This window comes from Bison bison, unplaced genomic scaffold, assembly GCF_000754665.1.
Source record: "Bison bison bison isolate TAMUID 2011002044 unplaced genomic scaffold, Bison_UMD1.0 scf7180017864340, whole genome shotgun sequence".
Lineage (NCBI taxonomy): Eukaryota > Metazoa > Chordata > Mammalia > Artiodactyla > Bovidae > Bison > Bison bison.
Genome location: NW_011494912.1, coordinates 1,551,844 through 1,579,115, shown reverse-complemented (window position 1 = coordinate 1,579,115; position 27,272 = coordinate 1,551,844). Strand labels below are relative to the sequence as shown.

At 40.5% G+C, this 27,272-nt stretch overlaps 1 protein-coding gene and 1 pseudogene across 1 annotated transcript in view; both read left to right on the top strand.

Moving 5' to 3' along the window:
* The window catches only part of AUTS2 (autism susceptibility candidate 2), a 1,223,225-nt gene that overhangs the window by 405,440 nt on the left and 790,513 nt on the right, over positions 1-27,272 (top strand). The gene's annotated exons all lie outside the window — the stretch shown is intronic.
* LOC104998890 lies at positions 4,790-5,672 on the top strand (annotated as a pseudogene).

Sequence of the window (27,272 nt, the reverse complement as noted above, 5' to 3'; positions counted from 1 at the left end):
GCTGTAATCATACTGTTCTCTATTCTGGATTTTAAATTTAAAGAGCTAAGTCAAGTTATTACAGATAAAAATGTCAGTCGTGTCCAGTTGTACAAATTATTAGCCACAAAATTCAAAGAACAGCAGTGGAAAGTCTAATCCTAATGCACAGTTGAAAATACCTTTCTGGGCTCTCATCTCAGAGATGAGGCTTTTGCCTTCTTCACCCAAAGGATGGTGTGGGAATTGTTTGGAATGAAGAAGCAGGGCAGAGATGTAATTCAACTTTGTGTTCTCCCATCATATTCTTATTCCAGTGGAGAGATGTATCATTTCTATCTTTAGCTCAAATTATCAAATACAAATTGGAGCAAGGATAATAAAACCAGATGACTAGGAGAGTCCCATCTGCCCCCTCACCAACCTTTCTCTCTTCAGTGTCATTTCCACCCATATTAGCAGATGGCACCAGTTCTTGGCCAGTGTCTCTAGTTATCTAAGGGATTGTTCTTTTGCCCGCCTCCTTTAATACAACAGTAGAAAAATTGGTCATGACTCACTCTATGCCCATTGGCCAAGGCTCTGATTCCTGAGAACTAGACAGAAGCTTGGAATTCAACCAAACCTTCTGTAATGCATTACAATGATCCGCCTGACAGCAGAAAGCTGGGTTGATTTAAACTTGAGCTTTTATATACTGGAAGGTTTGTTCAGTGCTGGCTAGAAAAAGCTAATAGTAACAAATCTCAAAAACCTTAAAAAAGAAAAAGCAGAGGCTTTCTTGAGTTTTGTTCTGAGAATGCTGGTTACTTCTAATGGTGAGTGATGTAGCGCTGTATGATGCAAATTGCAGGACTCTTTAGTTCCAGTTCTGCATTTGACCTCTCTGTAAAGGAAAGTGAGCTTCTGACTAAACAAGGGAGAGTGAGATTTGACAGATGACATGGAAGGTGAAAGGTGAAAGAGTAGGTTGTGAGGGAGCATCTGTTTACTGCAGAGCGTGGAGTCCTGGCTCTTGAGGCCAGTGGATTATAGACTCACCATCATCTTTGAAGCAGTGTGTTTTGACTTTAGTAAAAACAGTGTAAGTAAATTCTGTAACCTTTTCTTTGGGTCCTGGACAGTATTTCAGAACAAGTGACAGTTGACTAAGCACTGAGAAAAAAGTACAGTCCTTACAGAAAGCCAGATATACCCTTCAGTTCTTTCTTTAGCAAGACTGTTGGACAGTAACTCAAGGGCATGTCATAGACACAATTCATTTGGACTTCAGCAAGATTTTTGCCTTGTCTTCCTTGATTCTATTGTGAACAATTAGAAAAATACAGGTTCGGTGGCATGATTATCAAGATTTATAATTTCATTATTATTTCACTGGTTAAGAACATTTGTTTCACTCTGGATAAAACTAAGATCATTGCATAAATGCCTATCCTTCTGTCTATCATATTTAAATTTTGTCTTTGCAATGAAGCTGTAGTCACAAATGTTTCAAAAATAGTTCAGTCGCTCAGTCGTGTCCAACTCTTTGAGACCCTATGAACCGCAGCATGCCAGGTCTCCCTGTCCATCACCAACTCCTGGAGTCCACCCAAACCCATGTCCATTGAGTTGGTTAAATTATAAATATGCTGGGTGGGAAAAACAGGACACAGCTGGATTTTGACTATCTGGGTAGTGACCAAATTAAGGTGAAAAGGTAAGGGTTAGGTAAACTTAGGTTCAAAACCCAGCCATGAAAAAAGAAAATAGAGAGGGGAGACACAATTTTCAGCTGACACATTTAGTGAGTCAGCAGTGTGTCTTTCACAATAAAACTACTGGTGTTTTTGAGTACCTTAATAGAAACGTAGAATGAAGTAGTGGATGTGTGACTGTTTTGTGTATGTTTGAGGAGGAGGGGATAGATAGGAACATTTGAAGTAAGTTTTCCCCAGCATCACAGATAGTATTAATGTTCACATTCTGCACATTTTGGTGTATTTGTAAATCACCTCTAATCTTTAACGGAGAAGGCAATGGCAACCCACTCCAGTACTCTTGCCTGGAAAATCCCATGGACGGAGGAGCCTGCAGTCCATGGGGTTGCTAGGAGGCTGGGTACGACTGAGTGACTTCACTTTCACTTTTCACTTTTCATGCATTGGAGAAGGAAATGGCAACCCACTTCAGTGTTCTTGCCTGGAGAATCCCAGGGACGGGGGAGCCTGGTGGGCTGCTGTCTATGGGGTTGCACAGAGTCGGACATGACTGAAGCGACTTAACAGCAGCAGCTGATCTTTAAATTGAAAAGATCCAAATAGCTGTGAAAATTCATTGGATTTAAAAGCTGCTTTGGCAAGGGGGAAGCAAAACTGTACTTAAAGAGGGATTTTCAGAGAGTAGTTTTAAAGACATTTAACTTGTCTAATGTCAAGTTAAAACAATTTAAGTAGTTACAAGAACAAGTCCTTGTAGGGTGTATGAAAAAATTGGTAGTCACATGAAAGTTTGAGGAAACTTAACAGAAAGCAACTTTCAAGGTGTAAGGTATGAAGTTTGCACATATTATCATGGGATAAGTTTAAAAATGTAGTCCCATATGTATGTTTTGCTTACCATGTGTGTGCCATATACCGTAAGCCATCAGAGATTCAGAATTTATAAATGGCGTGCTTCCTGTTTAGTAAAAAGTAATTAGTTAAGGAGGAACTGGAAAAAGTTTGAAGGTTAACGGGATAAGAAATTGATCAGCAAGGCAGGTAAGAAAGGGCTTCGGAATTTCTCATGCTTCATTGGTAGAAATAGCAAAGATGAACTAGGATGAGAATCATGAGTCTGAGGTTTTGGCAGGCTTAGAAGCACAGCCTTTTAAAATTGATTTTTGGAAACTGCTCTTTATTACCCACTTACAACATCTTATTCAGATTTGTGGCACAGGTTCCTTCTAGTTGTAAAATTCACCTGGTACTTAGAGATTATCATTCTAATTCATTACTTTTATCCTGGAAAACTGGGACTTGATGGTCTGGTTACCTTGTAATGTGTTTGGATTTAATTTAGTTCACTAAAATTTTTATATTGATAGCAGCCTTCCCTGGGGTCTGTAATACCCTGGAGGTAAAGAACATACCTGATCTCAGCATTTCTTTAGGGCCTGGCCCTTTCCCTCGGACATAGTAGGCACCTAATAAATATTTATGAAAAAGTATTGAGATAAGTATTAAGATCGAAATCCTCATCATACACAGTAGAAAATCAAGTCTCTGGTTGTTTGTGTGGTCCAGCATTTCAGAACAGAAAGGAGCCTTAGAAGGGAACACATACAACTCCTCTATTTCACACATGGGGAGAGGAGAATTCCTGAAATTTAACAGGGGAGCTGCTGTCTGAATGTTGCAACTGGCATGTTGTCTCAGGAGTTATTGCTGATTCTCTTGGGACTCAGGATGATTTGGAGAAAGTTGAATCAGTATCTTCAGGTCTGTGCTGGTTTTTTCCTACCCTAGCACACCTTCAGCATCCAGAGTGCATTCCTCTTTAGTAGTTCTATCTCTTCTTGAACACGTGAGTTCAAACCCACAGTTTTGCTTTTATCTTTAAGTACTGTTTAACATTCAGGCACTACACCGTGCAGTGCAGACACCAATTAAAGGAACAGTTTTTTGTAACCAGCCTGTTTACAGTCTATATGCCTTGGTGGTGGTGGTGGTGTGCAGTGGCTGAGTCATGTCAGACTCTTTGCGACCTTGTAGACTGCAGCACACCAGCCTTCCTGGTCCTTCACCATCTCCTGGAGTGTCCTCAGTCTTGCGTCCATTGAGTTGGTGATGCTTTGGTGATGACCTGTTAATGTGATCCTGGCCAGCTGCTGGTTGTTCCTCAGTCTTATATCCATTGAGTGGGTGATGCTTTGGTGATGCCCTGTTAATGTGATCCTGGCCAGCTACTGGTTGTTTGACTGCATCAAACATTGAGTTACTTCATGTGATACTGTTTCATATTTATGTTTGGTATCTTGTTTTGTTCAGTCAACTAACGAAAAAATTATAATCACACGTGAAAATTTTGTTATATGGCTCTTAATTAAAGCATAGAGTTGAAATGAGTATCAAGCGGATTTTTTTTAATTGCAGAGAATTTCATTAAATGTTTAAGTTAGGATGGTTTCAACTATGAGTGTTAGAAAACCTAACTCAAACTTGCTTAACCAGTAAGGAAACTTATGGGGTCACCTCACCCAAGTTCAGAAGTGGGGAGGGCCTCAGGTAGGTTAATTCAGTGACTTAGTGTGTATCTGTCCTCAGAGACCTCATTTCTTCCTGTCTCATCTGTTTGCTTTCATAGTATCAGCGGCATCCCTAAGCTATCTGTGCATAGTTATTAGTGGCTGCCGGGGCCTCACGCTTTGCTCATAGCTAATTGTAGAAATGTGGGAGTGTGGGCCAGGGAGATTGAGAGAGATTGAAGGGAAAATGACTTCTTTCCCAGACAGAGGCAAAGATCTCCCCTCTGCCTCTGGACAAATTGGGGGCATGAGCATAAAAAACTGTCCTTTTGGGTTGGCGTGTCTGGATTGATTTAGGCCTGAGTTCCAGACCAATTGCTGGCAGAGAGGATGAAAGGACTTTGATGGGCTTAACTAGGCCTGGAGCTGGAGTTATGTCCTCAAGGGCAAAGCCCCAACACAGTAGGGGAAGGGTAGAATGAAGGTTGGGGAGTCAATCTCAGTTGGGCTTTGAGTGGCTCTCAAACCAGTGATCACAGTTGGCTAAATCTCTTATCCACAGCAGTACTGGTTTCCTCTGTAAAAAGTGTTACTCCAGACTGTCAAGATGAGAAAGGTACAGCCAAATGCATCAGTTATAGATTGCTTGCCTCTAACCATTGCTTGTGTTTTAACTTTGGTAAGTCAAGGAGTACGGAGTGAATGATCGTAAGACACTCCCCTCAAGGGAACTTGGGAATTGGTAGAAAAGCAGAAAAGAAACAACTGCTAAATAAGGTTTCTTGTCAAATGTGCAGTTCAGGGATGCTGACTTGTAGGAATTCAAGTTGGGTTTTTGGAGAGAACACAGCCTCTCTGGTATCCCCCAGCATCACTGGAGTGGCTGGTTTTCTTTCTTGCCCTGGGGTAAGTGAAGCATTTTGATTATAATTTAGTGCAACATGGTTTATAATTTATAAAAGGTCACTTCAGTTTAAAAACTTTCATCCATGCTCTGAGCTACCTAAGATCCAGCGCTGATCCTTAAAGGAGCTTTGGGGAGGGTAAGGAAAGCTTATCCATTCTCTTCCATTCTGCTGCTCATTGTGTGGCCATGTGCTCTTTGTGCCTCTTTGCCTGGCCTCTCAAAACTGAAGAAATAAAGGACTTTCTGCATATAGCAAGGTGAGACAATGCCAGGTCTGTCAAGATCAAGGAAAATAAGAATAACAGGAAATTTAAAGGTCAGTTCAGAAGATACCTTTACACCTTGGTCATCATAGACAAAGGGAAAGCCGAGAAGCTGAAGCAGTCCTAGTCGCCTGGTTGGGCAGTGAAGGAGCTGAAATGAACCAGGCGTGCTGATTTGAACTGTATAATGGTTTAACAAAGATTCTTTTTAAAAAGGTGTGTGTGTGTTTGAGGGAAAAGGAGAGTGCTGGGTATGAACAAGGGTGGCAGTGATATTGTTTAGTCGCTAAGTCACGTCCAACTCTTTGTGTCCTCATGGACTACAGCCCATCAGGCTTCTCTGTCCATGGGATTTCCCAGGCAAGAATACTGGAGTAGGTTGCCATTTCCTTCTCCAGGGGAACTTCCCAACCAGGGACCGAACTTGCGTCTCCTGCATTGCAGATGGATTCTGAGGCATCTGGGTGTAGTTGACTATAATTGGAGGCAAGATGATATAACTGTCTAGAGGGACGAGTCTGTGTTGGATGCATGACTGAAATTATCACACAGCAGATTAGCGCACTGTCTTAAAGGGCAAATAGAACTTTGACAGGTCAAAATGAGGGTGTTTCAAAAACAGACAGTAGTTTGTATAAAGCCTGTAGAGTCCTAAAATATGTAGTGTGAACATGCAGCAGCAATTTGGAAGATAGACGCTTACTCCTCGGAAGGAAAGTTATGACCAACCTAGACAACATTAAAAAGCAGAGATGTTACTTTGCCAACAAAAGTCCGTCTAGTCAAGGCTGTGGTTTTTCCAGCAGTCATGTATGGATGTGAAAGTTGAACTGTAAAGAAAGCTGAGCACTGAAGAATTGATGATTTTGAACTGTGGGGTTAGAGACGACTCTTGAGAGTCCCTTGGACTGCAAGGAGATCCATCCAGTCCATCCTAAAGGAGATCAGTCCTGGGTGTTCATTGGAAGGACTGATGTTGAAGCTGAAACTCCAATATTTTGGCCACCTAATGCAAAGAGCTGACTCATTTGAAAAGACCGTGATGCTGGGAAAGATTGAGGGCAGGAGGAGAAGGGGACGACAGAGGATGAGATGGTTGGATGGCATCACCGACTCAATGGACATGAGTTTGGGTAAACTCCAGGAGTCGGTGATGGTCAGGGAGGCCTGGTGTGCTGCAGTCCATGGGGTTGCAAAGAGTTGGACACGACTGAGCGACTGAACTGAACTGAAGGGACACAGGAGGATAAAGGATCCAGGTGTGTCTGTTGGGATCACAGCATGTCAAATCCAAAATAAAATATATATATGTTGTGGTAGGCAATAGTGAGCCATTAAAAAAGTAAAAAATGATTTTGGGACTTTGTTTAAACAGCACATGGCAAGAACAGTCTATATTTATTTTACTTTATTTCTTGTAAACTGAACAGTGAATACTGTTTGAGTTCATGGGAAAGACTCACTCTCTCAGAGAGGGAACTTTGGGAAACGTTCTGGAGATGGAATCCAACCTGAGTTGTAAAGGTTGAGCTGACCTGATGGAGAACAGAGGGGAGCTTGCACTGTGTACCACACACAAGACCACGTAGGCTGATGGAGCCTGAAGTGATGCAATGCCCAGACATGATCTGTGACATCCAATAAAGTGTTAAATTTTACCCAATATAATTTTAGTATATTTTATGAGCATATTCCAGAGTTCTAAGAAAACTGGTTTTGTATCTTTAACACATGGGATAATGCTAAATGAGAATATTTTATTAACTTTGTATGTCAGTCCTTTGAAATTCTGACATTGGGCTGTGTGTGTATCATTTAGAACATTTCTGACTCCATAAACCCAGAGTTTAAAGTTAGAGAAAGGCACGCATGTGGCAGTGCTTAGTGCCCTGCCTCAAGAAGCACCTCCCACTGTTTCCACGTGGTCGTTAGATGCCTGGGCCTCCCCATCCCCTGAACTCTGATCATCGCAGAGATTTTATTCCTCAGCTCTTTAGAAGTTCTACTCCAAATCTAATGTTAGTTTAACTGCCAAATGACGGAATCCAGAGCACATGGTAAGTATTACTTGAAATCGACAACTGGAAAAAGTTTCACAGAGGCTCACATGATGCTGTTTGTACATTTTTTTTTTCTTCCACAGTGACACTTAAAATTCATCCCACATTGCCTGTAGGAGAGAGGAGGGGGAGAAGCCCTGTTGTTTGATAGCTTTGTATGTTCCTCCGAAGAAAGAGAGTGCTTGAAAAAAAGAAAGGCAGGCTTTCAGATGTTGTCTGAACAAAGATATGGAAATGTGAGACGAGGGCAGCATCTGGAGGTTTTCAAACACTGGAACACAGGCTGCACGCTTCTTTTGCTGTTGGAGGAGTGAAAAGCTGTTTCCTGTCATTTCCCATCTTGTCACTTCTAGGACCAACATCTTGCTACTTCTTGCACCAGCTGCTGTTGTTGTTGTATTTTTTTCCCTCTTCCCTCCACAGACAGATGGTACAAGAGCTTTGATAATGCTCCCCCCAGTTCTAAAGAAGGTTGCTTGTGTGGTACCTCTATAGAATGATCCTGTACCCCGATCACTCACTTTACGCCCCCGTCACCCACTCTATTCTGTTAGCAGAGTCTGAAGGAAGCAGAGGGGATCTGGTGGAGGCTTTTAACAGCATGCTCTCTCATGGCTGGTGGAGATGCCTTATGGAAACCTCACCTCTGCCAGGGCAGCCCTTTTGTTTCTGAGGTTTCACTCCAAAAGAGGGAAGAGGTGAAGAGAGTCAGCTTTGCTACCTTTGCCTCCGTAAGAACCAGGGATTTCTGATCGCGCTTTCTGTGTACTCTGAACCCAGAATAGGAGTTCTGACATCCTTGTTTCCCTCCCTAGATTTTAGCTAAGTAGAATTGGGCACAGGTGATGTACAGATGACCCTTGAACAACACAGTTGGAATTGTGCAGGTCTACCGATAAGCAGATATTTTCTAATAAGTAGGTACCACAGTACTGCATGATCCGTGGTTGGTTAAATCCGTGGATGCAGAACCACTGATAAGGATGGCAGACTGTACAGTTAACTTGGATTTTTGACTTTGTGCTTAGGGGTGGGGAAGGTGGGGAATGTGCCGATGCCCCTAATTCATACATTGTTCAAGGGTCTACTTTACTATCATTTCAGAGGGCTAGATATTTATCTTCAATTGCTCTCTTTACACCTATTACTTTAAATATTTTTCTTGGGTTTCTCAGTGAGGATCAGAACTTAGAAATGCAGGATACCTGAATAGATACATTGAGGAGATAATCGTTGGAAACAACTTTGGTTTTGTTTAATTTTATTGTATTTATCATTACAAAGTAAAAATAACAACTGCAGGTATGGAGCTTCTCCCTTCTTTTCCTCAGAATGATAGCTGTTTTTCCAAGAAGTAACATACTCTTTGTAGAAAACTTACAAATCTGTTATAGAAGAAGTAAAATTATCTGTAATTCTGGAATGATCACTCTTACCTTTGGTATATTTCCTTGTAGATTTTCCTTCAGGGTCATGGTATGTGTATTCCTCTTGTTCACCAGAACAAAATGCTTTGGTCACTTGTTAGGATGGATTTGGTGGTAGTGATAGTGGTGGTGTAATGATGATAGCTAATTTCATCCAACATTTATTATATAGCAGTCACTGTAGTACATGTTTTACATGCATTGCACATTTCAATTCTCATATCAGTCTAGAAGTGAAATTGAAAATGAAAGTCTCTCAGTCGTGTCCAACTCTGTACTGTAGCCCTCCAGGCTCTTCTGTCCATGGAATCCCCCAGGTCAGAATATTGGAGTGGGTAGCCATTCCCTTCTCTAGGGGATCTTCCCAAACCTGGGTCTCCTACACTGCAGGCAGATTCTTTACCACTAGTACCACTTGGGAAGCCCATTAATCCAAAAGCAAGAATGAATTTATCTATATTTTAGACATGAGTCAAGCGGAGGCAGAAAAACACTGTGTAGCTTGCCCAAGGTCACAAAGTGCATGTAAGGTGAAGTCAGGACTTGAATCTGGATGGTTTGTCTCTGAAATTCATGCTGTTTACTATTTGTCCGTCTTTAAAAAGTCAGAGTATATTTAAGACACTTGATACACATTGCCTCAGGTTTCTTGGCGGGGGAGGGGGAGCAGGGTGCTGTGCTGGGTTTCCTCTAGCTGCAGCAAGCGAGGGCTGCTCTCTAGTTGCGATGTGCAGGCTTCTCGTTGTGGGTGGCTTCTCTCGTTGTGGAGCACGGGCTCTAGAGCTCGTGGACTCAATCGCTGTGGCTCCTGGGATCTGGAGCACAAGCTCGGTAATAGTTGTGGCTCAAGGGCTTAGTAGCTTCGAGGCATGGTGGATCTTTCCAGGTCAGGGATTGAACTTGTGTCTCCTGCATTGGCAGGCGGATTCCTCACCACTGAGCCACCAAGGAAGCCCTGTAAGATTTTTTTTTTTTAATCAGTTCATATTTCCTACATTCACAAGATTGCTTATTGTGGCCTTGCTACCTTCAGATATCACCAGATGTGCTTTACCTTTATAGATGTTTGAAGTGATTGATCACTCACTTTTTCCATATTCGTTTTCTTACTAGAAAGATTGGACATTTTTCATGTGATATTGATCATTTGTATTTCATCTGTAAATTGTTCTGTCCTACTGCTTTTATTGGCTAGTTAAATTTTTTGTAAAACTTACCATACACATTAACCCTTCATCTCATTTGTTTAAAATGTTTTCTTCTGCTACTTGCTTTCTTATTTTTGAACAAACTACTTATATGACTGTTTTAAGTATGTACATGTCCATATATTTTTTTCCTGTATACCCCTCTCACATATCATCAATTTTAGCTTGTATTTTCCTTTATTTTATGGTTTTATTACTTGTAGACAACTCTTCAGTTCCTATCTGGAATTTATTTTAATGTATGACCTGAGGTGAGACCCTGGTTTTATTATATTATTGATAGGTAATCCTTTTTTGTTTGTTTTTGGAATCCATTTAAAAATTACCTTGTATTATATATTTCACTCTTCCTGTGGTGTACCTTATTATATATTTGTTTCTTTTACCTGTTACCATTTGTTTTAGGCTATTTTTTCTTACTAGTTTAGTATAAAGGATACAACTCAGGAACAGCCAAGCGGAAACGATGCATGGAACAGGTACGGGGGCAGGGGTGCACAAGTCAGGAACAGGGCAGAGCTTCCATACCCTATCCAGGTAGGCCATTCTACCGGCACCTCAGTGTGTTCACCGGCCCCGAAATTCCTGGACCCTGTCGTTTGAGGGCATTTTATGGAAGGTTTAGTACATGCGTGTGATCGGTTAAATTGCTGACAGTTGGTGTGAAGATCTCCAGCTCTCCTCCTTGCCCCTAAATTGGAGGTGGGGATAGGTAGGGGTGAAAGTTCCAACCCTGTACTCATGCCTTGTCTTTCTGACAACCAGCCTCCCATCCTCCTGAGGCTGTTTGGGCATCTGCAGAAGTTGTCTCAGAACTAAACCCAAGTGACACTCCTATCACTCAGGAATTCCAAGGCATTTAGAAGCTTTATGTCAGGAAACTATGACAAAAACCAAATATGTGTTTTATTACAGTATTGTAGAAAGTTCTCAATTTGTGGCAAATGAATAATTTGCTTACAGCACTGAGATTAGACATAACATTGGTTGACACACAAGAGGGCTGTATTCTTTTCTCTGAATTGCAGCAAATAACCTAGTAGTAACCTTATTAGTAACCTAGGTGGTCCCAAAACTTTGATTTTATTTAAAGAAGGAACTGCCTCTTGCCTTTCCCTCTGTGATTTTACACATGTATTAGTACGGGCAGCAACCAGTAATAAGGATCTTCTATAATCAAAATGATGCCCCCTTGTTTTTGAGTCTTGTTTTACAGTACTGAAAGTGTTGTGGGTTGTACTTTTTTATTCAATCTTAATGATAACCCTATGATGTAACTTGGTCCAAGGTGTTTCATCTACTTTACATATGAAGAAAATGAGACTTGTACTAAAGTCTTTGCCCTCAGCCACAGGATTTGTAAATTGTGGAACTGGCCTCTAGCTTAGCTCTCCTGAGACCTGAGTTGATATTTTGACTGGGTTAGTTCCAAGCCTTTCTGGTTTTTTTTTTTTTTTTTTTTTTGAGAGATTTGCATATCTACCATGTTCACCTTTAAAATATTGAAAAATTGTAGTTAAGGTGCCTACCTAAAATGACCTGTCAAAATATTTTTTTTCAACTGTAAAGTACTAATCAAATGTATGGCTTTGTCTTTATTATTCCCTGGGGACTAACAGATACTTGTCTTCCCTATTCAGTGGTATATGATGGTAAGTAACAAAGATGTATTATTTGCAAGCTTTATTTTTTAAAGTATATTTCATCTGTCATGAAGGATATTTTTAACTAAAAGAAGAAGCAATCTTCATTTGTCTTAGGTCAGTTGAAAGTGAATGATACTTGAGACAGAGTTGTCAAATTTGTCTTCTGCCCTCAGATTGCTAATCACGGTCTTTTCTTCGTAATCTTATAGAATAGGGTAAAAAGTTTGCATCTCAGTTTATAGTTAGTATTTTGGAAGTTTCATATTCAGTTGTATTCAAAGTAGTTCCACATATTTTGGTGGTCATTAAGGCTGACTGCAGATATTTCAGCTCTTCTGTCTCTGTCTTCCACTCTGGTCACATGGCCTTCTCTGGCCACTTTAACTTTGGGAAGCCATATGACTTACTTTGCTAATGAAATGTGAGCATGACTTCTGGGTGTGTACTCTACTGGGTGTGTATTCTCTTTTCCTCTGTGTGTGTATGTTCAGTCACTCAGACATGCTCAGCTCCTTGCAACTCTTTGGAATGTAGCCCACAGGCTTCTCTGCACATGGTATTTTCCAGGCAAGAATACTGGAGTGAGTTGCCATTTCCTCCTTCAGGGGATCTTCTTGACCCAGGGATCAAACTTTCATCTCCTATATCTCCTCCATTGCAGACAGATTCTTTATTCTGTGCCATTGTGAAGCTCCTTTCTTCTCTGTAAGGGTTAGTTAATATTCATGATGTCAGTCACACCATCAGCTTGGATTCCTGAATGACTGTGAATAGGAGAACCTCTACTGACTTGTAGCAGATAGGTAATGTGAATGAGAAATAAACCTTTGTTATTTTCAGCCACTGAGATTTTGCCTTATCTAAACTGTCCTGAGGTGGGATCAGAGTATGTTTGTTATGCATCACTGAAATCTTCTTTTGATTCTATCTAAAGATCTTAAATTATACCCAAATTGGATACCCTCCAAAATTTCCAAACATGATGTATCCATTCAGTGGTGCTCAGGAAACAAAATTTTGAAATTGGGAGGAAAAGTTTATAAGGACGAGCTCAGTTCTAGGGATCAAAGCCATTGTTGGACAGCCATGGAGGAGATTTGCTTTAGTTACTTGAGTAATTTTTCACACATACTTAATTTTTTTTTTTTTAATATATTAAGATCTGCCAGATTACTAAGTAAATCTTACTGGAGGTATTTCTTTAAAATATTAATAGGAGCAAAGGCTATTTAGATGTTGACCTGAAATTAGGAAAAGGCAAGATTTCTCCCAAGGGCCCTATTTTCAACCATGACTAAGTAAAGCTTGGCAGGGGAGTGAAGGGGGCACCGAGGATGGAAAGGTCACTCGGCCATTTTGGCGGATGAAATAATGCGGAGTTCTGGAATTGGCCTCCACCCGACGTGCTTACGGAAGTGAATCTGGACAGAGCAAAGCTGGAGTCAACCAGGTCTCCTCTCCTCCTTGTACTTCCCTTCTTCCTTGTTCTGTTCCCTCATTTCTACCCTCATTTCCTTGCTTACCTCTGCAAAGAGACCTTCTTTATGGACACGTCAGTTTATTGTTTAACTCACAAATGATTTTTAACATCCATTTTCCAGGGCAAGTCATGTAAAAATACAGGACTTTATGGTGTTGAGAGGTCAGAAATTAAGAGGTTTGCATACTTGGTTTTGCCTTCACGTCCCTTCGTTGTCTCACTTGCTTTTACTTGGTCCTCAGCCTCCCCTTTTCCACTTCTCCCTTGATCATTCCTTAGCTTGATGCCCACACTCCTTTCCTTTGTGCGTCAATCCCGGTGTTAAGGAGGGAGGGGCAATGTCCAGGGGCACAATGAAGATAGTCATGTCGGCATCCTTTATAGGTAATTGTACATTAATGGTGTTAGAAGACTTGCCTTTGCCTTTGCAATCAGGAAGATCAGATTAAGCTTAATATCTGAAAGCACTCCCCGCTGACACTGAGACAAAATTTTTTTGTCCATGTACTTCAATTGAAAGAAAACTCTTGATATGATCACTATGTGACGATGGTTTTTCAGATCAGATAACTGAGTTGTATTTATAATTTAAGGTATTTCTGCTATGGGGATAAAAAAATCAAACAAGTGGTAGTTTAACAAAAGGATTTTGTAGAGCTTGGGTTATAGAGAATTAAGTGCTGGTAAATAGGTTTGTGTGTATATGTATGTGTTTTGTGGGCATGGAGAACTTAGGAGAAAGAATATTTTATACAGGAAATTTCCATATGGTTGCTTTTTATAGACATTAGCTCATTTCAGGGAAAACACTCTCTACTGGAAGAAACTGGAAGCATTTAGTTCTCTTTAAAGTTTGGTGCAGCAAGGGGTAGAAATGTGGAGATGCAGCTGGAAACTGAAAGATTATTTTTGCCACAGGCTTGCAGCTGTACCTACCTGTGACGCAGTGAACAATGATTTGATTATTAATCTTTCTGTGACTTGACTTATTAATCTTTCTGTTACTGAAAACTTGCTTCCTTTCCTAAAGCTGGTGGCAACAATTTACTGACTGTCTAAACCTCGAGGACTAACTTGGCTTGGGAAAATAAATCCGGTCTCCTGAAATTCATATCCTGTTAAACTGAGAGCAGCCAGCAGAGATGAGAAGGATCTCTAATGTGGGAACTGGGAATTCTGCTAAAGCGAACATCACTTCCAGCTCTCCTACATTCCCCCATGTAGAGGAAGAACTATTGGATTGAATAGTTCTTTTAGTAACCTCACTGTGTATTCCTCTTTTCCACATTTAACTGACTTAATGAAACTCAGTGTTGACCCATGGAAGGCAGAATGGGAGATGGACATAGTTAGGATGAACTGTGGAGGGAGCTTTCAGTTTCTCCTCTTTCTCTTGTCTTTTAAGTCCTGTCCGACTCTGTGACCTCATGGACTGCAGCACACCAGAATTCCCTGTCCTTCACCATCTCCTGGAGTTTGCTCAAACTCATGTGCTTTGAGTCAGTGATGCCATCCAACCATCTCATCCTGTCTCACCCCCTTGTCCTCCTGCCCTCAGTCTTTCCCAGCATCAAGGTCTTTTCCAGTGAGTCAGCTCTTTGCATTCAGGTTGCCAAAGTATGAGAGCTTCCAATGAGTACTCAGGGTTGATTTCCCTTAGGATTGACTGGTTTGATGTCCTTGCTATTCAAGGGACACTCAAGAGTCTTCTCCAGCACCACAGGTCGAAAACATCAGTTCTTTAGCAGTCAGCTTTCTTTATAGTCCAACTCTCACATTCGTACATGACTACTGGAAAAACCATAGCTTTCACACTATGGACCTTTGTTGACAAAGTGATGTCTCTGCTTTTTATACGCTGTCTAGGTTTGTTGTAGCTTTTCTTCCAGGGAGCGAGTATCTTTTAATTTTATGACTGCAGTCACTGTCCTCAGTAATCTTGAAGCCCAAGAAAAAAGTCTGTCACTGTTGCCATGTTTCCCCATCCATTTGCCATGAAGTAATAACTATATTAGCCAAGGACCCCTATTGTCTTCCTCAGCTCTTGCCATTTTGGAGTTCCATCTCTACAGTTACTTATTCAGCAGATTTTTTCCAACTAACTCATTTTGGTTTTTCTTTTTTGCCTAAACAAATTTATTTAAAAAGAATATTATGTCTCTGTAATAGACAGATGGCAAGTATCACTTGCTGTAAGACAATAACTGTAAAAACGAAAGTAATAACAAGCAAAGTATTACGAGATTCTAGTTAGATATTGTTCCCCATGGAAGACTTGACTGTGAACTGAAGCCCACTCTCTGCTCTCAGGTTAAACAGGAGCTTAGAGAGACAAACATCTTAAATCCAGTGAAGCACCAAATGAGGCGTTGCTCTTAACTAATTAGGAGGATTAGAAAGGAAAGGCCTATATCCAAGCAAAATCGTTCCTCTTAACTCTTGTGCTCTTGTTTTCCGGGGATGGTTTTGATGGTGGAAAAAAGAGAACTTAAACACAAAACTTGCCTCCTCAGAAATGATCGAGGTCTTCTCATGTGTCATTGTCTACTCCGGTATTTCATCCAGTTCTCTAAGTGTATGTGTTCAATGAATCAAGATCTCAATACTGAACTTAGTTTCACTTGCTTTTCTTCTGAGTACTGTATTATTATTTCCTCTTGCTCTCAGATTTTCAGTAGTTCTTTCATGTGCTCACTGACACACAAGGCCTTTTGCTTCCTTTGCACCTGTGTACAGACATATGTGCCTCTTCAGATGACAGGTGATTGTAGGGAGATAACGGCTTGAAGTGTCGTGTTCAGTAGGTGTTCTTGCCGTGGCGTTGGCACAGGAAGTTTCAGATTACGTTGCCCAGCAGGTAATCTACCTGGTGCAGTGGAACCAGTGTGGATAGCTTCCCAGGGCTTGTTCCTGCAGGTGACTCCAAACAAAGACTTTTCAAACAAGGTGCTTACTGTTACGTGGTGTCTTTCTTTTGAGGCAGCCACAGTTTATGCAGGACTAAACTGTCACCATTTTATCAGAAATTGAAAACTATGAACACGGTGTTTCTTCTGCGTCTCTTAGGGGTTCTGTGTCCAGCTGTTCTGTGGTGCTAGCAGTTTCATCTGCTTTATTGTAACCAAGCAGCACTGGCTTAAATGTGAAGAGATGAAATCTGGTGGCTGCTCTCCCCTGCCCACTCCCCCCAGAGTCCTGTGTTACATTTGTGTTTTTCCTAGGCAAGAGCTCATATGGCTGTCTCAGCTGAGAAGGCAGTCTTAACTTGTCCTTATATCCCCTGTTCCCATGATAGTGCCTGATAAGAATGGTCAACAGTAAGAAGTGAACAATTTTGTTCAGTCTTCACCACGAGCCAGATACTGTGACTGAAGGAATGATCTCGCTTCAGTTCAGTTCAGTCGCTCAGTTGTGTCCGACTCTTTTCGACCCCATGAATTGCAGCGCACCAGGCCTCCCTGTCCATCACCAACTCCCAGAGTTCACTGAAACTCATGTCCATCGAGTTGGTGATGCCATCCAGCCATCTCATCCTCTGTCATCCCCTAGCCCTCATTAAAATTTAGCGAACTGGGTACTGTCATTATCCCCACCTTTAAAGATGTAGATGCAAAAAAGTTGAGGTTCAATAATTGTACAAAATCTCCCAGCTGTTAAGTGACTGAGCTGGAATTTAAGGGCAGATGTATATGAATTCTGAGTTCACATTTGTAACCACTATAGATAACATAGTATGATAATCTCCTCAATAAATGGTAGAGTCCTTTTACCAGAAGCTTTACAAGGACAATAAGAAAAGAATTAGTTGAAGTGACACAATCCATGTTGTGAGAGGATTTTCTTCTTGATTCACAGTTCATGCAAAGAAATAATATGCACTGACTATGAACAATACACCAAACAAAATGAAATTTAATTCTCGAATGAATTACCCGTATCTCCTTTTAAGCAAAATTATTAAAGCAGTTAAGTGTCCATGGCTGAGGCAAATGTCTCTATTGTAGTTCTGTCTGAATTTTATTCTGTAAATATTGATGTTTTTCAGCATCAGCTGGTCATCATTTTTTGCCTTGTGTTTAGACACAGAGGGTTGAATTCTCAATCTCCCTGCCTGCAGTTGTTCAAAACTCAAATTCAGAGTAATGTCCATATTTGTAATTATTGCAGCTGTGAAGCTGAAACAGGACTACTTGGTTTCAGAATGTTATGATTGCTTCCTTTTGGGAGAAAAATTTCAGAAGCATGGAAGGCAGATCTCAATATATTAAGAGAAGTATACAAAGACTTTAAGTAAAAGCAGAACTCATACTCTAAAATCAGTTATTAAAGAAAGAAGAAAGAATAGACAGTTGTTCTAATGGTCAAGGAAATGTTTTCTCGGGGATAGAGGTGACTTGTTACATTAAAAACAAAAGTGAGGGAAGTGATCCTCATTTTAAGAGGATCACTTTGACAGAAATATTCTGTGTTAATTTAGTGACATGTAATTGACTGAGGGGTGGAGTTTCTATATTTCCTTCTGTATATTACCTCGGCCTCCTTTTAGTAACATTTTTTCATTTAACGATTAGGATTGTGTGGTCGGTAGTTCTAGTGAAGGTTTTTGGGGATGGAGAGGTGACTATAAAGTGAACCATTCTGGTAGCTTTTGTGGGCTAAAGTTGATCTGAAGAGTCCACACAGAAGCTGGGAATTCTTGATGCTTGGTCAGCGAAGGACTGTAAACAGGGTGTCATCTCACTTGCTTCTGTCCTTTCATTCCTTTCTCTTCACACATTGTGTGGCCCCACCATGGAGAGAACGGAAAGTAATGTCAAGTACATTTCACTGACAAACTTTTTGATATTTTTATAGAAATGGGTATGATACACCAGTAAACATGACATAGTCTGGTGGTGTTTTTGAGCTGGTATGTGTGATAGAGACTGCTGAGGCAATGACATAAAGCCTCAACTTCTAGGAGATTTCTGTGTCTCTAGCATTATGCAGCAATCTAGGTTAAAGTTCAGTACATTCCGCGGCTTGAAACATGGCCAGTTCAGTTTAGTTCAGTCGCTCAGTCGTGTCCGACTCTTTGCGACCCCGTGAATCACAGCACTCCAGGCCTCCCTGTCCATCACCAACTCCCAGAGTTCACTCAAACTCACGTCCATCGAGTCGGTGATGCCATCCAGCCATCTCATCCTCTGTCGTCCCCTTCTCCTCCTGCCCCCAATCCCTCCCAGCATCAGAGTCTTTTCCGATGAGTCAACTCTTCGCATGAGGTGGCCAAAGTACTGGAGTTTCAGCTTTAGCATCATTCCTTCCAAAGAAATCCCATGGCTGATCTCCTTCAGAGTGGACTGGTTGGATCTCCTTGCAGTCCAAGGGACTCTCAAGAGCCTTCTCCAACACCACAGTTCAAAAGCATCAATTCTTTGGTGCTCAGCCTTCTTCACAGTCCAACTCTCACATCCATACATGACCACGTCAAGGACATAAAATAATATTTAGCCAAATCAAAGATTGTGTTAACTTTTCCAAAATGAATGTAAATTTTATTTTTCTGTGATTTTCCAATAAAACCTTTCTTTATGGGGAGAGGGAGAGGTTGGGAACAGGAGGATGGGAGATTATCATACATTTCAAATTATATTGATCAGAATCAAGTTTAGCTTGCTCCGGTATGTAAATTAGAGATTTGTGGTTGAGTGGAATTGATTTTGCTGAGACTAAATTAATCACAGTGCTTAATCACTGTAACCTTTAAACATTGCAGTCTTGGCCACAGCTGCAGGGCACAGTGGTGTTCCTCTGAGCTTCATGCTGTCATTTCACGAAAGGCCGAATGCCCGTGACTTGTGCAAACAAGGATTCCCACGAATCGGCTTCAGAGCTGGTTCTGTGCCCTGCAGAGGGTTAGATGGAGAATCTCTCCTGGGGCTGCTATGGCCTGTTCAACCACAGAAGGCTTTCTGTTCATATACAAGTATTTCCAGATTTTTTTTCTCCAGTAAAGTCAAATTGGCCATCATAGCTGAAGTACCTATGGAAGGCAGTCTTTAGAATGAGAATTGGGAAACACTCAGTTATGTAATTTTTTTTTTCTTCTTTTAAATATTTTTTTAAAAAACTGATCACATTTGGAATTATTTGCAAGGGTGAAGTGGACAATTTGGAAATAAATTCAGGAATGAGAAGGTTAATTGACTCTTCAGAACTCATCCTGAGAGCCTGCAAGGAAGATTGAGCATAGAATCTAGGTTTTGTTTTTTCCCCCAATGTTCTTTTCAGTTCCTTGGTCTCTGTTTCATGCAGCCTCCCCACATCAAACCATCATCAAGCCTCCCATAGAAATGCAAATCACTTTCCCAGTTTAGTTCCTATATCTGGAAATAGTTTTTGTGTGTATGTTTTTTTAACCCCTTTTGGGGGCTGTCCATGAAGTTTCTCAGTATAGTATCCTTTTAAAATTTTTTCTGTAACTACCATCCTTTATATCTTCCTTTTTGCTTTGTGTGCTGAATTGTGCATTCACAGTTGAAGGGATTAAATAAAGCATATTCAGTGTAATAAAGTGCAGCTGGACTAGTCGTCCTTAAAATCAGCGAGCATCTGGATTTCACAAAAACCGTACCTTATATGGACTAAAAAGTATACCAGGGACCTGCTTTAACCTCTTGATTTTATAAGTCAGGAAACTGAGAGCCATAAAAGAGAAATGACTGTTCAAGATAACTTATTATAGCCAAGCTGCGGCTGAAACTTCACTGATTTTTCTTTTTCTTTTTTTCTGTTTAAATCTCTTCTCTATGTCATTGACTCTTTTCTCTGCCAAAGAGATCCTGGTTTTCCAAGTTTTTCATAACCAGATTCCTTATAAATAGCAAGTACTGCTCAATAAATCTGACTTAATTTGTGGTATATTCTAATATGACATGAGATCTACTTGCAACTTGCTTTGGTGAGTTGCTTATGGTAGAAGAAAGAAGTCTGAAGTCTTACCTTTAAAACAGTTTTTGTGGTTGTCCTCCCTTTTTCTGTTATACACTGGTTTGCCTAACTTCATTTACGTTTATTTTCATTGATTGGTCAATAACATTCTTAGTAAGAGAAGAGTTGAGGTGTAATGTAGTGGTTTGAACACAGACTCTGAAGTTGGAGCTTCTGGGTTGGTTCAGCCTTGGCTCTGTACTGTCACTGTTACCTTGATGAATTTAGTTAAACCACCTGCCTAATAGAGCTGGTGAGACAGTTAAATGAGCTCATAATAGTTAAACTTTTAGACTAGTGCCGGACATGTATGAGTGTTCTTTGGATGTCAGTATTATTGTTACCAGATGATTTGTTGATATAAAAAATTCACATAACGGTTTCATGTGATTTGTGGGGCATACAGCAACATATTTTGGATCTCTTATTCCTTTGGTTCTGTAACAGCTCCTCCCCTGATGAATCTCATCAGTTTACCAGAATACCCCATCACTTAGTTCTAACACTGGATTTTCCTTCAGCTTATGGTCATGTTCAGACTGGACACACACTAGATCAGTGTCTATCCATGATGGATAAAGGAGGAAGGTAAAAGAGACTGTTAGTTCAACTTGATTGTGGAGCAGATCTTCCAAAATTATTTGTGAAAGTCTACTCTTTGCCAAACACAGAGACTCACTGATAAATAGGACATGTCATCTACTTGAGATTCCGTTCCTCTACGCAGAACCTCTGTCAGGTTCCTGCCACCCACTTATACCTCTTCCCACACTGAAACTAAACACTGTTTTAGAAAGGCACTTAATGGAATGTAATACCAGGAAACCAAAACTGTGGAGTTGCCTTTTGAAGAAACCCTACTTCCATTCTTGCCTGCATCCCCACAGGGGTCAAGGGCATCTCTTAAGATCTGCTGCCTAGAGTTTCCTGAAAGTTGGCAGTTTAAACATTCTACAGCAATCAGCTGTTGTTTTAACTCTTCAGATGAGAGACTGTTAATTCATGAGGGCAGTGACTATGTGTAGTTTATTATTATATTCACAGTATGTTTGCACATCGGAATAGATTTTGTTGTTGTTGAATGAATCTTGAGGGCTCCAAAGGGTAGAGTCCATGCCTTTTTATCTTAGCCAGAATTCTCATGCGTGGTTCCCACTTCCCTTTCTTCTTTCCTGCACCCTCTGTCCCCACCCTCATGAATTTTTTCCCAACTGAAAATGCTATAGGACAGTTTCTAGCTTCTCTTAAGGTCATCCATTGGAAGTTTTTCTTTTAATTAACTGGATTTTGTGTCTATCAGAATTAACCAGCTTTTAAAATATTTTCTGTTAACTGGAAGGTTATGTTCTGAGAAGTGTGAAGCTGAAAGAGAGGGAAGGAGGAGCAAGGGAGAAGAGGTTTTTTTCTCACTGGGTTGAAAAGGCCCCTTCCACTACTCCAGACTGGGCACCCCAAATTCATTACTCTCAGAACTTTATTTTCTACATGGCAGCATGCAGACAGAACAGAAGTGCTTCACACATTGACTGTGGTAAACTAATGTGGAAAGGGTCAAGCTATGAGATGGGTTAGGGGTAGAGTAGATAGGAAAAGTGATTTCATAAAACTGTGATACCCAGAACTTAAGGGCTTACAGCATGTTCTTCCCTGTGCTCCTGGGTCTGCGTTTTCTTGGGTCACTGCCCGCCCCTGCCCCCGCCCCCACCTTGTATTTAATCCTTGTTGAATTTTTCGAAATTGGCTTGTTGATTTAAGATTATCCAAATTTGCATACCACCTTCAGCCTTACTTTGCATCCTGAAGGAAAGGGAATGTGGATTCAGATACACAGGTTTATCTCTGACCTTTAGCTAATTATTAGATTGAGATAAATGTGTGGAGGTGACAAATTGCCTTTAATGACATTTAATCTGTAAGCTGACATTAATGTTTGGTTTGGTGTCCCAGTTTCACAGAGGCAAAAAGCATGGACTTTTATCTTAATTTGACCTGTTTAAAAGGTGTTTGTGGGCGAGTGTCAATTTCTGATTAACTTAATGGCATGTTTTACGTGGAGAGCAATCAAATATTGATATAAGAAGAGGCCACTAGACAACATATTTCCCATCTGCCATAATTGGTCAAAACAGCAGAGGAAAGGAAGAGTTGCTAGTAACTGAATCGAAGGAGAATCTCACAGCTGTCCAAAATCCAGGACTGATGAGTAAATCTGTAGGTAGTATCTGGGAGAAGCCTCTGCTTGTTACTATTTATGACACAGATGCTGTTCCCTGAACTTTTGTGGGTGTTAGGCTAATAGATTTTAATGCCTTCATGATTCAATAAATCACTTCAAAGAGGACAGTTAAGCAAGACAGCCATTTAGTTAAAGGAGTGAAAGGCCTGAGAAGTAACATTCCTTGTGGGTGTAGTGCTGAATGGTTTGCCTTTTGCCGATTAACTCTTAACTAATTAAGCATTTGTACAGGCAGCCCTCTAACAGGTGATTTCTTGATGCACTTTGACTTCAGTGTGTTTTTTTATTAGATCATTATCACTGATGATGAATAGATCTTTATTTCCAATCCTTTGGAGAAACAGAGAAACTTGAGTTCAGTGAGATCATTAACAACTGTGTCACTTTAAAGCCAAATGATAGCTTTGCTAGTTCCTCACAGCATTACTAGCTGGTCTTCCTGGTGAATGTCGTTTCCTTAAATTCCTTTCTGGAGATCAGAATGGATCTGTGTCACTCTGTTTCTGTGTGAAGAGATGGTATGTTGATGGAAGGAAGGAAAAGGTTCCAGGATTTGGAGCCTGCTCCCTGTCAATCATGTGACCATGAGCAACTTTCTCAACTTCACTGGCCTTGATGACCTTATCTGTAAAGTGGGGGCAATGAGTTGGTTAATGCAAAGCACTTAGAAAACTTCCTGGTCCACAGTAAAGATTTATGGATGGTGTTTTACTTATTTATTTATTCATTTATTTTGGAATTTTGTTATAGAATTGGAAGCAACATTCACTAAACTAAAACTAAACACTCTTTAAATTCATTGAATTGATTTGCAAGTGAAATAATAAACATACTAACATGAGACTCTAGGGGATAGATTCTGAGTTAAATCTATCTGGGTGTCCATTCTGCTGCAAATCCAGGCCAACCAAATATAGCTTCTGTACAATTAAAAGGATGATGACCCATAAAGGAAAAAATGTAAGTCAGAGATCCTTAAGAACTTTTCCCTCTATCCCTGTTATCTGTAATGTCTTTATATAATACCTCAAGAGAAACTTTAGTGACTACAAAAGAGGGTTATAAACTGTATTTAGATAAGACTGTGTTTAGATAAGAATGTATATATAAATCAAGACTAATTTCATGGGCAGACAAGTCTCATTGAAACAGATGAGAGTAATTTTAGGAGTGCGTTTGCACTACCGCCAGGGTTTTTCTTTTCATTTTCCCTTACAATTTTGGATTCTTAAACATTTTATTTTAATGATTAACATTTTTGCCTGGCTTTTAAGTAAAGACCAGGGGCTGGGTTGAAAAGGAAGTTCTGGCCAATTTACTAGAAAACTAAGTTACTTTAATGTAGTCAGCCTTAATTATATCTTAAAATAATTTTGATGCAGCAGTATGCCTTGAAACAAGCAGGTAACGGGTGGCAAAGTGAAGCGAGTAGTTAGTGAATTGAGATCAACATGTATTATGTGACACTGCAATCAAACTATAAACAATGTTGCTTTAAAGCCTCTGAATGTTGGTTAACTTGGTTAGGGCAGTGCTGTGAGCAAATCCATTAATTATAGAGTAATTACACAGCGAGCCCCTACCTCTTTAAATAGTTCCACCTAATTTATGTTTTTCTTTCCTCTCCTTTTATTTCTCTTTATTTCTTCTCTTCGTCTTTATCTCTGTTGGTCTGTGGGTCTGTTTCTCCCTATCTCTGTATGAGTTGGTGTTCTACAGAGAAACAGAACCAATAGGAGGGTGGGTGGGTAGGGTGTGTATATATGTGTGTGTGTGTGAGAGAGAGAGAAGAGGTTTATTTTAAGGAATTGGGTCACTTGATTGTCGGAACCAGCAAGATCAAAATCTGTAGGGCAGGCTGCAGGCTGGAAACTTGACAGGAGTTGATGCTATAATCTTAAGGCAGGTTTTTTTTTCTTTTCTGGGAAACCTTAGTTTTTGTTCCTAAGGCCTTCAACTGAGTGGATGAGGCCCACCTGTATTATTGAGGGTAACCTCCTTTATTTAAAGTCAACTAATTGTAGACTTTAACCACATCTGCAGAATACCTTCACAGCAACACCTAAACTCATGTTTGATTAAATAACCTGCTGCAACAGCCTTGCCAAGTTGAAACATGAACTTAACCATCACAGTCTCTCATTCATGTTTCATATGTCTCTCTCTCACACACACACAAATGAGTTTATGGGGCATCCTTAGTGTTAAATATTTAACTTCAGGTAACAATAATCACAATAATAGCTAGCAGTGATTGAGCACATGTTATGTGTGTGTGTGTTCTCTTGGAAACTTTATATACTTATGACCTCATGTAATACTTTTGACATGTAATACTCCACAGATTGCTTAGAGTTACTTTACGGGTAAAGAAACTAAGGCTCAACGAGTTGCTGGCTTTTTGGTGATTAAGCTCAAGATTCAAACCTTCATCTGTCTTCCTTTTTCTGTGTTCTCTTGTTTTTCTAGTATTTCCGCCCTTACTATCATCCTTGCTTATTTTGCAGTGTTGTACTTGGCTGAAGAATTTGGTATCTTCATGCTTTTTTCACCAAGGCATATTTTCAAAATAGGCAGTTCAGAATGTTGGGTAAGCCACCTGGGTTTTCAGATTAGATAACTAAAAGTGGATGGGATTACCATTACTATGCCCAGCAGACTAGTTTCTGAACTAGGCATGAAAGTTGTAAGGAGGGTCATCTCGCAGTGCCCTCTGACCTTTTTTTTTTCTTACTGATGGATTGCTTCCTTGTCTGCTGCCAAACCCCTAATGTTCTGGCTCGGTCCACAGATGGATCATTCTCAGAGGATGGATAGTGCAGCTGCAGGTCTGGCATACAGGACTTCAGGTGGTGCCCACTACTTAATCTGCAGCCAGGTTTTCACTAGAAGAAAGGCGAGGCAGCTCTCCTTGGTTTCACTGGGGAGCTGGCCTCATCTGCAGAAGCTTGTCCTAATCACATTCTTCCCCCTTCTTGGTGGCTCCCAGCCATTGTCTTCCACCTTCCCTTGCTTCGTTTTTGTCACCAGCAGCAGCTTCTGCTCGGCTGCTGGCACTCTGAAGTGGAATTTGACAGAGGTGAGAGCAGCCTTTGAGTTTCCTCTGTGCAGGTTGGCTCCTTCTAGCACACATTGGAAGCAGTGCTGACGGATGTTCGAAAATGCACACACTGGAAGGGCTTACTTGTTGTTCCAAGGCCTAATTGGAGATCTAGGTTGGCACTTCCCTACAGCTTGGCAGGGAACAGTTCGAATGTTTGTAGATGGCTCTTGACTTTCACCACGTGCCAACTTGAGCTCTGGCAAGTTAGCTGCAGTGGGTTTTGTCTTGACAAGTTGGAAAAGTTTCCCAACTTCAGTGACTGTGTGGCTCTTTTGGGAGCTTTACAGCTAGCAGGCAAGGGCTGCCATTTTAAAGAGCATAGACATTAATATGTTCATATTTAATATATTTGAGTGAGTATACTATGTGCTCCTTTTTATTTTGTAAATGGGCAGGACAGAGGAAAAAAGGAAGGAACAAGAGACAGAAACAGATGGACTTGACCCTGAGATGAAGGCCCTGCAGATGGCAAGGTGCTGGCTTGTGGATACTACTGGGATACATGTTTTTCTTTGAATTACTTAAGGATTATTGCAATAATTTCTTTCTTTAAACTCACTACTCTTGATTTTCATGATTTTGAAACTATCTCATTGTCCTCGGACTACTTTGAGTTTTTTCGATGGGTCTCTCTTCCTTGAATGTCTCTTAAGTATTTCTGACTTGTACCATTTCTTCTTTGAATCTCTCCTTGCTTCTCCTGTCTCCTTGGGTTTCTCCTCACTGCTAAGTTTTCAGTAGTGGCTGTATTAGTAATGCTCCAACTATGGCCCTTGGCCTAGCAGCATCAGCATGACCTGGGAAGTTGCCTGAAATGCTTGAACCAGACCTAAGACATTATGTAGAAAGGAATCTGTGTTTTACATTTTGATACACATTTTCAAAGAGATTATACTATTAATAATTTCATGGCATGTAACAGCGCTAGCTATAAGGCATAATTTAGGTCAAAGCTGTGTTCTCAGTGGATACGATTCTAGTGCCCTTAGAAATGGAGTGTCATATAAGAAAACTGGATTGCCATTAGTTAAACAAATAATAAAGACATCTTACTTTTGTTCTTGTCCTCTAAACCAAGGCAGACCCCAGGGAGTATGGGAAATTGTGTTCTTTCTCTTCTGACTTGTTTAGGTACGAGGAACAAAGACCCACTCTAATTGCCTTAATACTTTTTGTTGTTGTTTTTAAAATAGTAAGAAAGCATTCAGGATGGGAAACCTTCCTTTAGAAGGGCCTCATATGAAGTGGAACCGAGATGGTCATAGGATCATTCTATTGTGGGTTGGTCTTGATCAGTTGTTAGGTTTACTGTTCACATTCATTCTTATTTTCTCCCTCATTTTGTTATCCACAGATAGGCAAAATAGAGAAAACAGTTGTCTTCCCATTTAAACAAAATAGTCTACCATATATCCTTCTCCTCCTGTTTGAGGAGGAGAGAGTGATCAGTGGGAAATAAACAAGGACCAGACTCCTCTCATACTTAATGAGGGGAAGGGAGTGAGCTTCTTAGGATTTATCAAAAACTGCTGATTAAACCAGTTTGCTACCCATCTTGTTATAAAGAGAACTCTCTATGGTATAATGTTGAAATGTTTTTTGTTTCTAAATTAGACTTAGAGCCGTTTGGTCTTACATTAGAATATTTTGACAGTCTTTTGGTTATTATAGCAGGACTTAGTCTCTTCGGGGTCTAGGATTGAACTAATTATCCAGTCATATCTGGTAGAAAGGGATCCCACTACTGCTTATCTGAGACTGCATTGTTGTCCTGGGTTGTATGG